This window comes from Brachyistius frenatus, unplaced genomic scaffold (assembly GCF_029030835.1).
Source record: "Brachyistius frenatus isolate BFR_SWC_R1_liver_20210118 unplaced genomic scaffold, ASM2903083v1 Contig_181, whole genome shotgun sequence".
Lineage (NCBI taxonomy): Eukaryota > Metazoa > Chordata > Actinopteri > Embiotocidae > Brachyistius > Brachyistius frenatus.
Window position 1 is genome coordinate 272,010 of NW_027210780.1, and position 13,767 is coordinate 285,776.

At 42.4% G+C, this 13,767-nt stretch overlaps 1 long non-coding RNA gene across 1 annotated transcript; it reads right to left on the reverse strand.

The window, feature by feature from the left end:
• Window positions 1-412: 412 nt before the first annotated feature.
• LOC138632341 (uncharacterized) lies at window positions 413-11,206 on the reverse strand. Its single transcript, XR_011311811.1, has 3 exons — window positions 11,083-11,206; window positions 1,164-1,221; window positions 413-590 (listed from the first exon to the last, which is right to left on the reverse strand). It is a non-coding gene; the product is annotated as an uncharacterized lncRNA (long non-coding RNA).
• Between the last annotated feature and the right edge of the window lie 2,561 nt (window positions 11,207-13,767).

A 13,767-nucleotide genomic window follows, 5' to 3' on the forward strand; every position in this document is an offset into this window, starting at 1 on the left:
AATCAAAATCACCGCAAACTGCATTTTCAGAATTACAATCAGAATCAATCAGGTTTATCAGCCAGGTATGTTTACACATGCAAGGAACATGACTCCAGTTGTAACGTCTCTCAACATACAAACATAGAAACAGACATAAATAGACATATAAAACATAAATAGACATAAAAACATGAATACATCTATACACCTAAACAATGGTGCAATTGAGTGTCGTGCAAAAGGTCCAGTGTTACTGCACAAGGTTTGACTGCGTGTCTCATGTTACTTGTTCAACGGAGACTGTCTGGGTAAATTCAACTGTCTATTCAACAAGCTGACGTTCATGCAGAATGAACCCAAAGTCTCCGTAGTCTGATGATCGATTCAGCGTCAAACAGCACAGGAATTAACAATATCTACTCACGCCAAGCTGTCTGTTAAGAGACGCAACAGCTGTTTGCAGCCGCCGCCGCCTCAGAGCCGAGGTCCTCCAACATGGCCACCAGAGGCGGAGTTACGTCACCTGCGAGCTCGCCGTGCATAAATTACTCCGTTTCCCATCAGGCACCGCTCTCCTCTGCAGATCCGAAGGGGCTCCTGGTGTCCTTCTGCAGCGACATCATCGCTCACACACGCAGACATAATGGCGCACACACACACACACACACACACACACACACACACACACACACACACACACACACACACACACACACACACACACACACACACACACACACACACACACACACACACACACACACACACACACACACACACACACACACACACACACACAATTACGAGGAGTGTTACCTAGAGGCCTGCAGGATGGCGGGGTCTGCCAGCAGAGGCCCCAGATCTCACATAATCTGTGTCATTCATATTGTGCAGCCTGACACAAATGATCTGATAATTCACGTGAAGTGAATTAACATCTGTTGTTTGAATGGGCCTAATGTCGAGCCATTCATCAATTTCACAGGATTATGCTGTTGACCAGAGGTGTGTGTGTGTGTGTGTGTGTGTGTGTGTGTGTGTGTGTGTGTGTGTGTGTGTGTGTGTGTGTGTGTGTGTGTGTGTGTGTGTGTGTGTGTGTGTGTGTGTGTGTGTGTGTGTGTGTGTGTGTGTGTGTGTGTGTTGTTTTGTGGTGAAAACCTTCCTCCACTGACTTCTCTCACCAGAAGAGGACGATCAGTCCTGTGTTTCTCTGCAGTGACCGCGAGCAGCATTCAGCGTCTGTTTACAGGAAGGATAAAGATCTTCTTTAAGGAAAGGGGTCTTCTACCGACACACAGGCTGCAATAAAATGGAGATGAGCTTTTCCTATTCACCACCGATTGTATACAAGCAATTTTCTGGGAAGTGAAAATGTACTTTTTATCAGACGGGAAAGCGATCCAGGGAAATGTATGATTTCCTCGAATGAGAAGTCTTTTTTTTTTTTTTTGTCTTGTTTGTTTGATGTTTTGGGTAAATCATTGTAGGTCTGTCTTTTTGCTGCACTTTCATGCAGCTGAGATGGCAGGAGTGAAGAAAGAGGGGAGCGGAAAAAGAGGGGGGAGCAGGGGGAGGAAGCCAGAAAGAGAAAAGAAATCCAGAAGGTGGTGTGAGCGTAGCTGCTCATTCACACACAAAAAAACACACAGACAAAAACAGAAGATATATTCAGGAGAAAATCTGCTCGATTCAATCAAGCTTAATTCTATTTTGATAATTGTGGGTGCTGGGCGTCTGGGCCCGGCTCGGCGGGGAAGCTGTGACTTGTGTACGAGACTGACAATGAAGTCGGGTAACAACAGCTGCTGGATGGCGGGCGAGCTCGTGTACCTCGACGCTCAAGTCTTGTCAGTCACATTTCCCCTAATTAACGAACATCTGCTTTCCATTTTCGGTTACACTGCATCACCAGCTTGTCTCGTATGAATCGCTGACTTCTGACCTCCCCCGAGGTAGACACTCGCTGTCACAAGTACCCGGCCAGCGCCATGTTGTTGTTTTTTCTACAGAGACCACCAGCCCACCGCGGAGAGGAGGAGGAGGAGGAGGAGGAGGAGGAGGAGGAGGAGGAGGAGGAGGAGGAGGAGGAGGAGGAGGAGGAGGAGGAGGGGGGAGGGGGAGGAAGGGGGGGAGGGGGGGAGGCGACTAGGTGGACTTTTTAGTCCTCGGAGACATCTCCTCCAATTGTCCTCCGGGACCAGCGAGGCAGGAAGTGCACTGTTTGTGCCGCGCTGCTATTGGCTGAGTCGTCCTCCTGTGGTACCAGCCTGCTTCTATCCATGAAGGACCGCAGTCCTCCACCCATCTCCAGAGCTCTCACCTATTCCCAGACTAACCTGACGAGCAGGTGTGTGTGTGTGTGTGTGTGTGTGTGTGTGTGTGTGTGTGTGTGTGTGTGTGTGTGTGTGTGTGTGTGTGTGTGTGTAAAACAAGGCTGGGCTTGTTGAGTTTTTTTTGTGTGTCTTTTCTGCTTGAGAACACCCCATGAACATTGAATGATGATAAATACAGCAGCAGCTGTTGACTTCATGCTATCAGAGATAAATATAGTCTTCTACGTTGTTTGAGACCTAAAGTGTGAATCTGAATCACCTCCAGCAGATAAACAACAGAAGGATTGTTGAGAGGAGAGAAGAGAAAAGGATGTCGGGATGCTCTGGATTAACATCAACACGGGCATCACGGGTGCACTTCTTCTTGTTTTGAATGTAATAAGCAGACTTAAAGACTTTGACTGACAGATATCAATGCACTCATAAATATCTCAGTAAGTGTAAAAGTGAAGTAGACACGACTGATTAGTTACAAACAGGAAGTGATGCACCTGAAACAAGTATGAAACAATCCAACATGTTTGTGGAGTCACAGCTGCGAGCATGAAACACATCTGGAGGGTTTATGGAGTTTTTGTCCGTTTTATATTGTAAAGTCCATTTATTCAACTACTGTAATACTGGAGTGCAATGAGAAGCTTTCACTGTTGTCTTTGCATCCCACATAATACTTCTACTTCATGAAGTACTATATGACTTGAGTTACCACTGCAGATACATATCAAAGTTTTTAACCGTCCTGACAGGGACCTCAAACATCCTGAGAAGTGATATTCTTCATGCTGAAACACGTCAGCAGGTTTGTCTTCCTATTGATGGCAAAAATAATGAATGTAAAGATCAACACAACATGATTATTTTGCTGTTTTTAGTGGAAATTAACACATTGTAACCGTTTATTACTTTTCACACCATTCAAAATCTATAAATGTAAAATGATATAAACACTATAAATCCTGACAGAAGACCGTAAACAGAGAAATACACAGAAATGTAACTTAACGACCTCATCGAGAGGTCAAAGTGTCAAACTGACAAACTTGTTGCTGCGACAAATTTTAAAAAATCTTTCGTCCCATTATGATATTTCTTAAGGATTATTGGATGAACTTTGACCTTTAGGTTATAGAGGCAGTCAACATAACACCAAATGGCTCCATGGTTGACACAGATCAGGTTGAAAACTACATCAGGTTCTATAACCGATGAAACATACGTCTAAATACTGTTTGGATATTATATTATTCAGGATCATTGGAAAATATTGGTCCATAATGCTTATATACACATACATTTATACATTTGGCCTAATTTCCATATCTTGTATACACACATGACACTTTTACATCAACGTCATCAGTTCTTTAGTTGTCAGTTCTACCTCTTAAACGTAGGTTCAGTAATGATAGGTAAGAGTTGACATATCTCATGTTGATATATGATTATAGCATAAAATGTCATGTTTTTATATGAAACTGAACTCTATCCAAGACTTACAGCTTCAATGTTGTGTATTTAACCGTCCTTTAAAACTCGTTTTACTGCGTTTTGAATTATATTAAAATGACAATTAAGGATAATTAAGGAAAACAAGATTTTTCAGAATTGTGAGGAAACACAACAGAAATGTAGTTTGTGTTTTACTCCTTCACTGACCACTGTTATTAATAATGGGAGCGCTAACATTGATGTGTGATTGATCAAATTAAAATGGGATTTTTTTATTGTGTCGGCCAGAGTTGACACAAATTGAGTGACGAGGTGAATAAGTGTCGTTTTTTATTAAAAGGTTGTTCAATAAAAACTGTTCTCTGAAGTGGTGTCTCAGCTGACACCTTTGAAAATTCATCAATATAAAGTTGTAGTATTGAGAAAATGAAAATAAGATTTAAAACATGTCTTATTCTTTACAGCATTGAAAGCTAAATTTAGACCAAACTAAAAGACAATTGCTTGATGTTTTTGGTGTGAACATGCTCTGAACATCATCCTCCGGGAGACAGGTGGTCCCTGAGTTTCTGTTCTGCAGTGATACAGCCGATCTGACTTCTACAAACACTGCAGTCGGACCGGAGGGCCCGCTTTGATCACCGACCGGCCCTCTCGCACACTCTCACAAATATTCTGACGTGCGTGCCGTCGTTAAAACTGCTGATACTCGTCGGATGATGAGTTTAAAACATTTGAGGACGTCACCGCCGACGTGTGCGGCTGACAGCGAACACACGGACCCCCGAGCGACGCGCCTCGACCCCTCGCTGCACATCCTGCACGTTAGCAGGATGTGCAGCGACAGACAGTCAATTGAAGTGCTGAGTGCTCGACATCCCACATGACAACAAGCAAAAACACAAATCTTTCATCTGCCTCGTAATCACACATTTCAGACTTTTACACACTCTGAAATATTTAGTGCCAGTCCCTTACCTCCCGATTCGGTTTGGAAGGGGGAGAAATCTCTGTGGTTTAGAAAACAAAAGGGTAAATGATTACGTTTAAAAATAATTAACAGATGGGCACAGGCTGGGGAGAGAAAAAAAATATGATTTTCTACAAATGATTGCATTCTCTCTCCCCTTTGGTGTGAAAAGTAGATTCAAGAACACTTTTAAATAATTTGTTCAATTTGTTCCACAGCCAAAGAAATGCGGCTTGCTGGAAATTCAGATTCATTAAAACTTAATTAATATGCATCATTATGTAAATGAGGTTGCAGTTAATGAGTTCTTAAAAGAAGCCTTCCTTAATTAGTTCACTTTTAATGGCATCATCATTTATCTTTTTTCTTTGAAGCGGAATGACGGCGCGGAAGTAGCCGCTCCCAAAAGTGCTCCAAATTTTGCATTTTTTAAATTATTCTTATTTTGTTAATTTTATATGATTAAGAATACATTTAGGATACCAAGTAAATGAGGGGGGGGGCCTTCAGCTCCTGGGCTTTCTTTGAGGTAAAACAGCCACTCAGGTTTCATACCTGGCTGTTACTGTGGGGAGAAGTGGACGGACACACGCCATCGTCATGAACTCGGCTTTTATTTATTGACGCACGATTTCTCGTTTGACATTACGCAACATCTGTGCTCGTGCAGCGTTTCTGACACCAGCATATGGAAAGGCTGCGTTTCCTTGCCGGTGACGGTGCGTGCAGGCGAGGGCCGCGGCAGCGCGGCCTCCGCTGCATTTCATGTTGTCAGGAGCTTACCTCCACTCCTAATTGATAACCACTGGCATTTGATCTGAAGGTGTTCAAACACTCAGTCTATCTTTGCGCCGCCAATAAGACGAACCATCTGTTGTTGCCCAGCCTGCCGTTCATTAAATCTAATTTTCTTCAGCAGAAATCAGGTTTTAATTGTACATCTTGTGCGCACGGTTAGCGTGAGCCGAGAGTAATGGTTTTCTAAGCGAGATGGGAGGGCTGCAGCCTGTGAGGAGAATATAGAAGAGATGGATGGATGGACGATTGATGTAGATTGTGGAAATCGGTTTCGCTCTCCGAGGTAGTTTCTCACCGGGGAATGTGGCAGATGATTGCGCCACCACGATATACAGTAGCACACAGGAGCATTATTGTCAGCTGCAGAGAGCCTTATTGGCAGGTGACAAAGAAAACGCTCGACTTTGAAACGTGAGCAGCAGATTTACATCAGCATCGCGGTGCTTTCAGCGACTTCTTTCTGCATCCCATTTTATAACGTGACATCGGTGCGGAGGAGAAAAATGAACCCTGCAGGGCCGTTCAGAGGACTTCATGTCTGCAGTGGGCCTTTGTTTCGCTCTTTAAAGTATTTTTTGAGGGCGGTTTACATTTTATAATGTAAAGTTGCACATAGAGAGTTTTGAGAAGGTTGGATGGATGCTTGAACTGTCGGCCAAGAAAAATCTATTCATGAATGAATGAAACATTTGTTCAGTATTTCAACCAGGATGTGTTCATGGTAACTTCTTCACACCATCATGTGGAGGAACTGAGAGACGTACAACCGCTGAAACAAAAAAACAAAAACAGAAATGAATCAGCTGTTTTACTTTGGTAAAAAGTAAACATGAGACTCAGACTCATTCTCACGCGTCAGATTCGACCCTTCGGTCTCCGAGACATGTCCGAGGTGCCTTTTGGTGCCGTGACGACCTGATTCGAAGGATGAAGTCATTGAGATGCTGAAAAGAGCGACCGGAAGGATCGAGCGCAGGATGTTCACTCAGACCACTGCCCATGTCCATGTGAGGCCAAAAGGCATCGTGGATATAATTTTAGTACATTTATGGAGCATATCTTAGTAGCATCATGTGTAAAGTAACTTATTTAACCAAATGAGTTTAACCGAAACCCAACCAAGTAGTTTAGGTGTCTAAACTTGAAGGACCTTCTGTTTCTCTCCGAGACGCCGACAGGCTGCAATGAAATCATTTGATGGCCTGCAAATAAAAATAGTGAACAGTTGGATTAATGAGTGACACTGAATTGTTGTAAACTTTAAGGCACTCATGAGAAATATGGAGAACAGAGAATAAATGATATTCTGACTTGAGTGTGAGGCACAAACATCTCATCCGACATTTCCCACCATGCAGCTTGTTAGCATCTTTCAGCATGGCCCCCACTTTCCTGGTAAATGGATATATCTTCAAACTCAATACCTCCCATGTGCAACACAGAGAAAATAATCCTGATGACATCATCAGACACAGAAAACCTTCAACAACACCTTCTGACCAGTAAACTGAAACTCTGCTACACCCACATGTTTGCAACACATTTTGAAATGTGTACAATTTTATTGTTTATATTTTGTATATTTACTGAAAAACTACGACCTCCTCCTTGTGAAGTATCATATTTAAAATAAAATAATAATAACACCGTTATAATCGTTTATCCTGAAGGGGCTTCATACATAAGATTATGTTACCCTTCAGTACTTATTAATGTGGTTAATTATATAACTTTATATGTTATAACATGTTTGTTATACTGACAAATAAATAAATACATACAGCTCGGAGTTGTAAAACTAAAAATAGGCTTTTAGTTGCTCAAAACTGTATTTACCCGTGTTAAATAAAGAATCTTAAGACTCTCACTCAGAAATAACGTAAATATTATATATGATTAAGCACCATAATGAACTGTAATAGTTGTATTTCTATATTATTTAATCGTCCCTGAGTAAAGAGCACCTGTTACTTCTGCACCACCTTCCTGTCATCGTCTGCAGGGGTATTTTGGATGCAGTAGACTCCCATGTTATGTATGGAGAGGCATAGTTGGTATGAGCAGATGACACCGAGGCCATCCGCTTTGTGATTCTGCCTCCCACCACCTCCTTCAGTCTGCCAGCACCTTGAAAGAGCTCCAACAAACAGATATAAATACGACTCACTCCTGCTACTCGCCTCGTCTTTACTGGCCAACTTCGCCGTCTCTTTTTTACAATGCTTATTCTTTTTTAATCCGAGTTTAGCGTAGGGTGTTGTGTTCCTTTGTGATATAAGACTTGTTTGAAAGACCCTCACCGATAGTTGGCGCAAACTATTTTAATTGCCATCTGTGCAAGAAACGTACCTGGAGTGTTAACCGGTGAAATGTTTAGTTAGCCGCTGAACCTTTGTGTTGCTCCTGGGTGGATAGTTTGGTTCATCGATCCATTATTTCAGTCCAATATTTTAGTGAATGCCAAAAATGTCCAAAAAAATGTATGAATGAAAAATAGTGCAAACAGCTCATTATAAACCCTCGTATCATTTCCTTGTAACAGCACCCTGTAGGGACTATAAGGCCCAATCCAAATCCCCCTACTTGGCCCTAACTCTATGTTTTGCCTGTATTTAACAAACTGAATATTTAACAAACTGAAACAACATAAGCAACATAACATGAAAAATGTGATCCATTAAATAAATACATTGATTTTTTTTTTTTTTTTTTTTCAAGAATATGTTTGTAATCTGGAAGTGCAGCTTTGGGATAATAAAGTTACTTCTGGTTGAAACAGATTGAATGAAGTCCTGTTAATGAGTATTAAAAGCACATTATTTTGAGATACACTATTTTGTCATCATACTGTTAATTTCCATAAATGTACTAATCAAATTCCTGAGACTTACTAAACCTATTCATAAAATAACTTCGGCGAATTCGGGATATTGTTGACGCAATGAGTGGTGTCCCATTTCCCTCGTTAAGATTTTAAGCCCGACTCCTTCCGGCTCCCCGATAGACGGCCCTCCTGATCGAGGAGTCGGGATGCAGAATGGGATTGGGCCTAACTAACGCAAAATACAAAGTCAGGGAACGTAATTATAGATCCACAAAGGAGGTATGAGGTCGGGGTGGATGGAGGGGTCAACAAAACATTGGTCAATGGTCACTGTTTCTTTTAACCATGACTGTTCCATAACTTTAAAAGTTACTTTAAATATCACTTTAAGATCAATAAAACCGAATCATCACTCATGAGAGAGTCTCTGATCTCTGCCATGCAAAGTGTTCGTGGCAGTGGGTGCCTGCATTCGTCTGCAGCTGCACACATGTAATCTAATTATGTTTTGAAACCTTGTCTGAGTGGACTAACAGCAGGAAAGAGAAAAGTGGCATCATCAAGTGACCTGTTTATGTGCGTTTCATGTGAGTGGATGTGATGTGGAGAGAGGAGCCCCGCGGCGGGCCGACCGTCGCCGAGATGATCCACGATGTGACATGAGCGCGGTGCCCGGTGCCGCGGCGGCGTTCAGACCTACAGTCGCATCCACATTAACATAGATGTCCGTTTAGCGCTCGACACTTGATCTCTCTCGCTCTCGCTGCTGGTTGGACGGATGTGAACGGAGGTGACAACGCTGCCCGGAGAGAGAAACATACACAAATACAGACAGAGAGAGAGAGAGGATGAAGAGGTGAAGTCTGTCCCAGGCAGGGTGGCTTCACCCCCCCACAACCTCCCAGCCCAGAGCGAAAGAGACAGGCCTGAAACAAGGCGAGGCAGCTGGAGGGGAGAGGGAAGTGTGTGTGTGTGTGTGTGTGTGTGTGTGTGTGTGTGTGTGTGTGTGTGTGTGTGTGTGTGTGTGTGTGTGTGTGTGTGTGTGTGTGTGTGTGTGTGTGTGTGTGTGTGTGTGTGTGTGTGTGTGTGTGTGAGAGTGTGTGGTGAATGTTTTTTGACAGTTTAACAGCTGCGATGTCCACAGTCGGGCCGAGCCATTTAGTGATGCCCTCCTGAATTAGCAGCAGGACAGAGAGGATGAGATGATGGACTGGAACATGTTGTTGTTGCTCTGCTCTTTTCTACCCTCCTGCATTATGCAGTGTGTGTTTGTCTGTGTGTTTGTGGTGTTGAATGTTTTACTACTTTTGACTACTTTCAGCTCATTGTTTTGGTGTTTGGTTCAGTCTAACAGCAGCTAAGTTTAAGCTCCTCTGTAGCTGCCTGTAAACATCAGAGAGACGGAGATGAGCTGCAGCTGTCCACCACCCACACTGGTTGTATTTCTTTATTTTCCAGTTCTGTAAACTTCTTTATTTCTTTTGGTTATTGTGATTTGCACTGTGGGCCAGTAGCGTCTGTCACAGGCAGGTTTTTGACTCTAAAGATTTGTTCAGACTGCAGGCACATCAGATTTTCTTCTCAAATCAGATCCCACTCAGGGTCAAATTTAAAATTCCCTGACTTTTCTGGACTAAAAAGTAGGAATGGAACATGATTTTCAAATATTCTGATAGTCGTTAAACAAAAAGAAAATCGATTAGTATGTGCGAATATCGTTCTTCCTTAGTTCCCCTGTTTTTACCGGGCATGGTTGTAATGAGTTACTCCCATCAGTGGGTGGCGGTAATTGGCCTAAAAACTGTCTGACAGTCGCTGTTAAACAACATGAGGAGAAGAAGAACACGTTGCCACCGGTGTCCGGAGGTTTGCTTCAGAACATAAAGGAAGATGAGGCGCAGTCGAGCTCTGCAGGTAAAGTTAGCATTCACAGATAAGCACCGACCCTGGAGTGAAACACAGAGCAGACGGCCAGCCACTGATCAATAATCAATATTTCATTAATAATCGAGGTGAAATTCAGATAGTACTTTTGCTTAAAATGCCCTTCCCTACTAAAAAGCTGAACTCCGTGACCTTGAATGAACAGAAAACATGCTGCTGTTGTGCTGAGTCGACAACACGCTGCTCCGGTTTGTCTAACTTCTGGCTGCACCGATTTAATCAAACGATAACTAATTAACTGGCAACTAAAAATGTAAACGTGCACACAAAATTCCCAAAAATTTCACAACTTGGCCCAAATAATTATCAAATTCCCCGACTGGAAAATAGCTTTTTAAAATTCCCAGCTCAGATTTGGTGTTTCCAGACATCACCAACCAATCTGCATGGGTTGCTATGGTGACAACGTATGCACAGGTAAGCAGGTGACGCGGCTTTCCAACACGGAAGCTGCAGACGACAGTTTATTTGGGCTTCTGTTGTGAGGCTGCTTCGTTTGTCCTCCACATCGAACATGTACACGTTCTGCTAGCTTTGCTAGCGGTAACAAACGATCTGCTCACCTCGTCACCAAGAAATCAGATCTGATCCAGCAGAGCGACAAGACTGAGACACGTCTGCAGAAACCTGACTGGAATCACATTTCAGGTTGCAAAAATGGCATTTCAGGTTTTTGTTTTTTTTTGCTGTTCAGACTTTCAAAAATGAAACTGGAATGACGACAATCGGATTTTGTCTGGTCGTCTGAACACAACACGAACGCTCCACGACGGAAATCTCACCTGTACATATTCTCTCGGGTCTATCATGTCCAACAGATGCTTTTATTGTCATATTTAGAAACTGAACTTTAGATTTCAGCCACTTGTAAAAAAACCCCTAAAATCTGTGTTGTTAAAGAAGACAGTTCCTCCACCTCCCCGACTGTTCACAGCAGAGCAACACGAGGTTGGAAAACATCCACCGCACTCGATCTGTCGTCGAACCACCACGACACAACTGAACTCTTCCCTGCGACCGCCGAAGTCCGACCTCCCGCCTTCACCCCTCCGATCACCTCTTCCAGGATCCACACTCGTCGTTTTCCCGTCTGCGTCTAAAAGCAGCGTGTTAAGCAGTTGGCAGGGGCCCGTCGCAGGCTGTATTTAGAGCAGCCGAGCGGACCGGGCCCCCCTTTGTTCTGAGCTTGATGAGGAGGAAACCCTGCTAGGCTGCGACGAGTTCTCATCATCACCCTGCATCTCTGCCAAGCTGCTCAGCCCCGCGCAGAGCCGGGGTGGAGGCGGGCCGCTGATTGACAGGATAAGAAGATGCCTCAGCGGAGAGGGGGAGATCTCTATCCTCCGCTAAACTGTGCCTCTGTCGCCGCTCAGGCTCGGAAGGAGAGGACTTCTGGGAGGAGAGGAAGCGGCTCGGCTGCCTGCATCAGACGTCATTAAGGAAAGGGTCAACGTCGTGCACAGATTTACTTTTGCACCAGTAAATACACGAGCACCCGGCAGACATTTCATACACGGTTTTAATATCTGAATCTGTGTCAAGAAGATATTTGACTCCTGATTTTGGAGAAATGAGGCCACAGATAGAAGCAAGTTAGATTATTAACAGTAATGTCAGAAGAATGTAATTACATTCATTATTGCAGTGAATTACAGTATAATACAATACGTGTAAATACTTTAAATCATGTTAGTTAATCTGACAACATATTCGATGACCTCAATACATGTTTTGTATGTAAAATCTTAATTTGAAAGCTCAGTAGAAACTACAGCTTCAAAAATGTGGTGAAGTATGAAAAGCAAAAACTGTGTAGTTAAGAAAAGTACTGGATTCATTGTACTAAATTATAATCCTCCTCTAAGGTCCAGGATGTAAGTAAAACATATCATTAAAGTTAAATTAGATGTAAATGTTAAACAATAAGTAGGATTTTATTTTCTACTTTCAGTATTTCTAAAATTGTGTCTGTGCTGCTGTTCGGAAACGTCTCCCATGTTTATATTACTGCCCAGTGAAAACCAGGGATCTTTAAATGTGTTAATGATGGGATGTTTGTGATAAATGTGTAATTAATCTATACAATTCTGAGAAATGTATCATATTTAATAAACAATTTAAATAAATCGTAAGTCTTTTTCTTTTTTCATTTATTGAGTGATTTTAAATCAACGGTTAATGCTGACATGACTTTGTCAGTGAAATATTGAAAATAAATGTATTTAATGTATAATCACACTAATAGTATGAATCTAGTTCTTCTGCAGAGGAGACTAATAGAAAGGAAGTGACTGAGGGTCTGAAGGAGGCCAGAGAGGCTCATGCTGATTGAGGATGACCATAATTACGACTGTTTTTCTCGGTATGATTCATAAACACCATTTTTGTAATTGCGTCCACCAACATATGAAATAAAACATCAGTCTGCAGGTCAACACGTAAAAGTTTGAAGCACAGAGAAGATGATCTGTTCTTATCTCAGTTCTGCTAAAAAGTTGTAAAAAGTAAAACGTGCATTCCCAGTCAACGTCAAGCCCATGTTGTTTTTTCCCTCTCTACAACGTTCTGCATCAACAAAGCAATTTGTTTCCCCGGAGTGTGCTAATTTCTAGATTTCACAGTGCCAGGTGCTACGGCTGCCAGTCATTACATGAAAATCAGCAAAAACCTTAACCACGGTGCTTATCCTCACCGCCAAACACGCCCGGATGAATCCGCTCTGATTTCGGGGTGAGGACGGGGGAGAGTAGGGAAAGGAGGTTAAGTTCCTAAGTGCACGTTCCCTTATTTGTGTTTTACTTTGAAAAAAAAAAAGAAATAAAAAAATGTGTCTGACAGACACTTCTCCTGATTCCACGCTCTCTGATGAATTAGATTTTTATGTTTTTGCCTCAGACAGAGATCAGTGTTGATTGATGCGTCGCTGCATCCCTGCAGCACCCGGCGCTTCGGGAAGATACCATCAATTAAGGAGACAGAACGGAGGGAGAGGAGGAGGAAGAGGAGGAAGAGGAGGAAGGAGGTGAATCAGGACTTCACAGGTTGTTTTCAGCTGCGGCTTGCATGACGACTGACCGGAAACACGCTGCAACAAGCTGGTTTTACACTCGAAGGTCGAATAAAAGGTCAAATTAAATCCTCGAAGTCACACGGACGCCGCTGAAGAGGATGATTGAAACATGTGCAAATAATAAATCACGTGAAAATCAAACAAATAAAATGATTAATTTCATCTCATAATACTCATTCATGGTCCTCTGCTTTTTTATGTTATAATATGCAAATAAAAAAAAAAGCCTGCCTGATTACAGGCAATGTAAATATTGTATTTTCTTCAGAAATGCTGCTGTAAAATATTAATATTTAATGTTGTGTTTTCAAGTATATGAGGGGAATATTTTGTGTGTGTTTTTAATTTAAATACACTGGTATTGTGATGTATTTCAGGGCGGCTTGAAAATAAATGT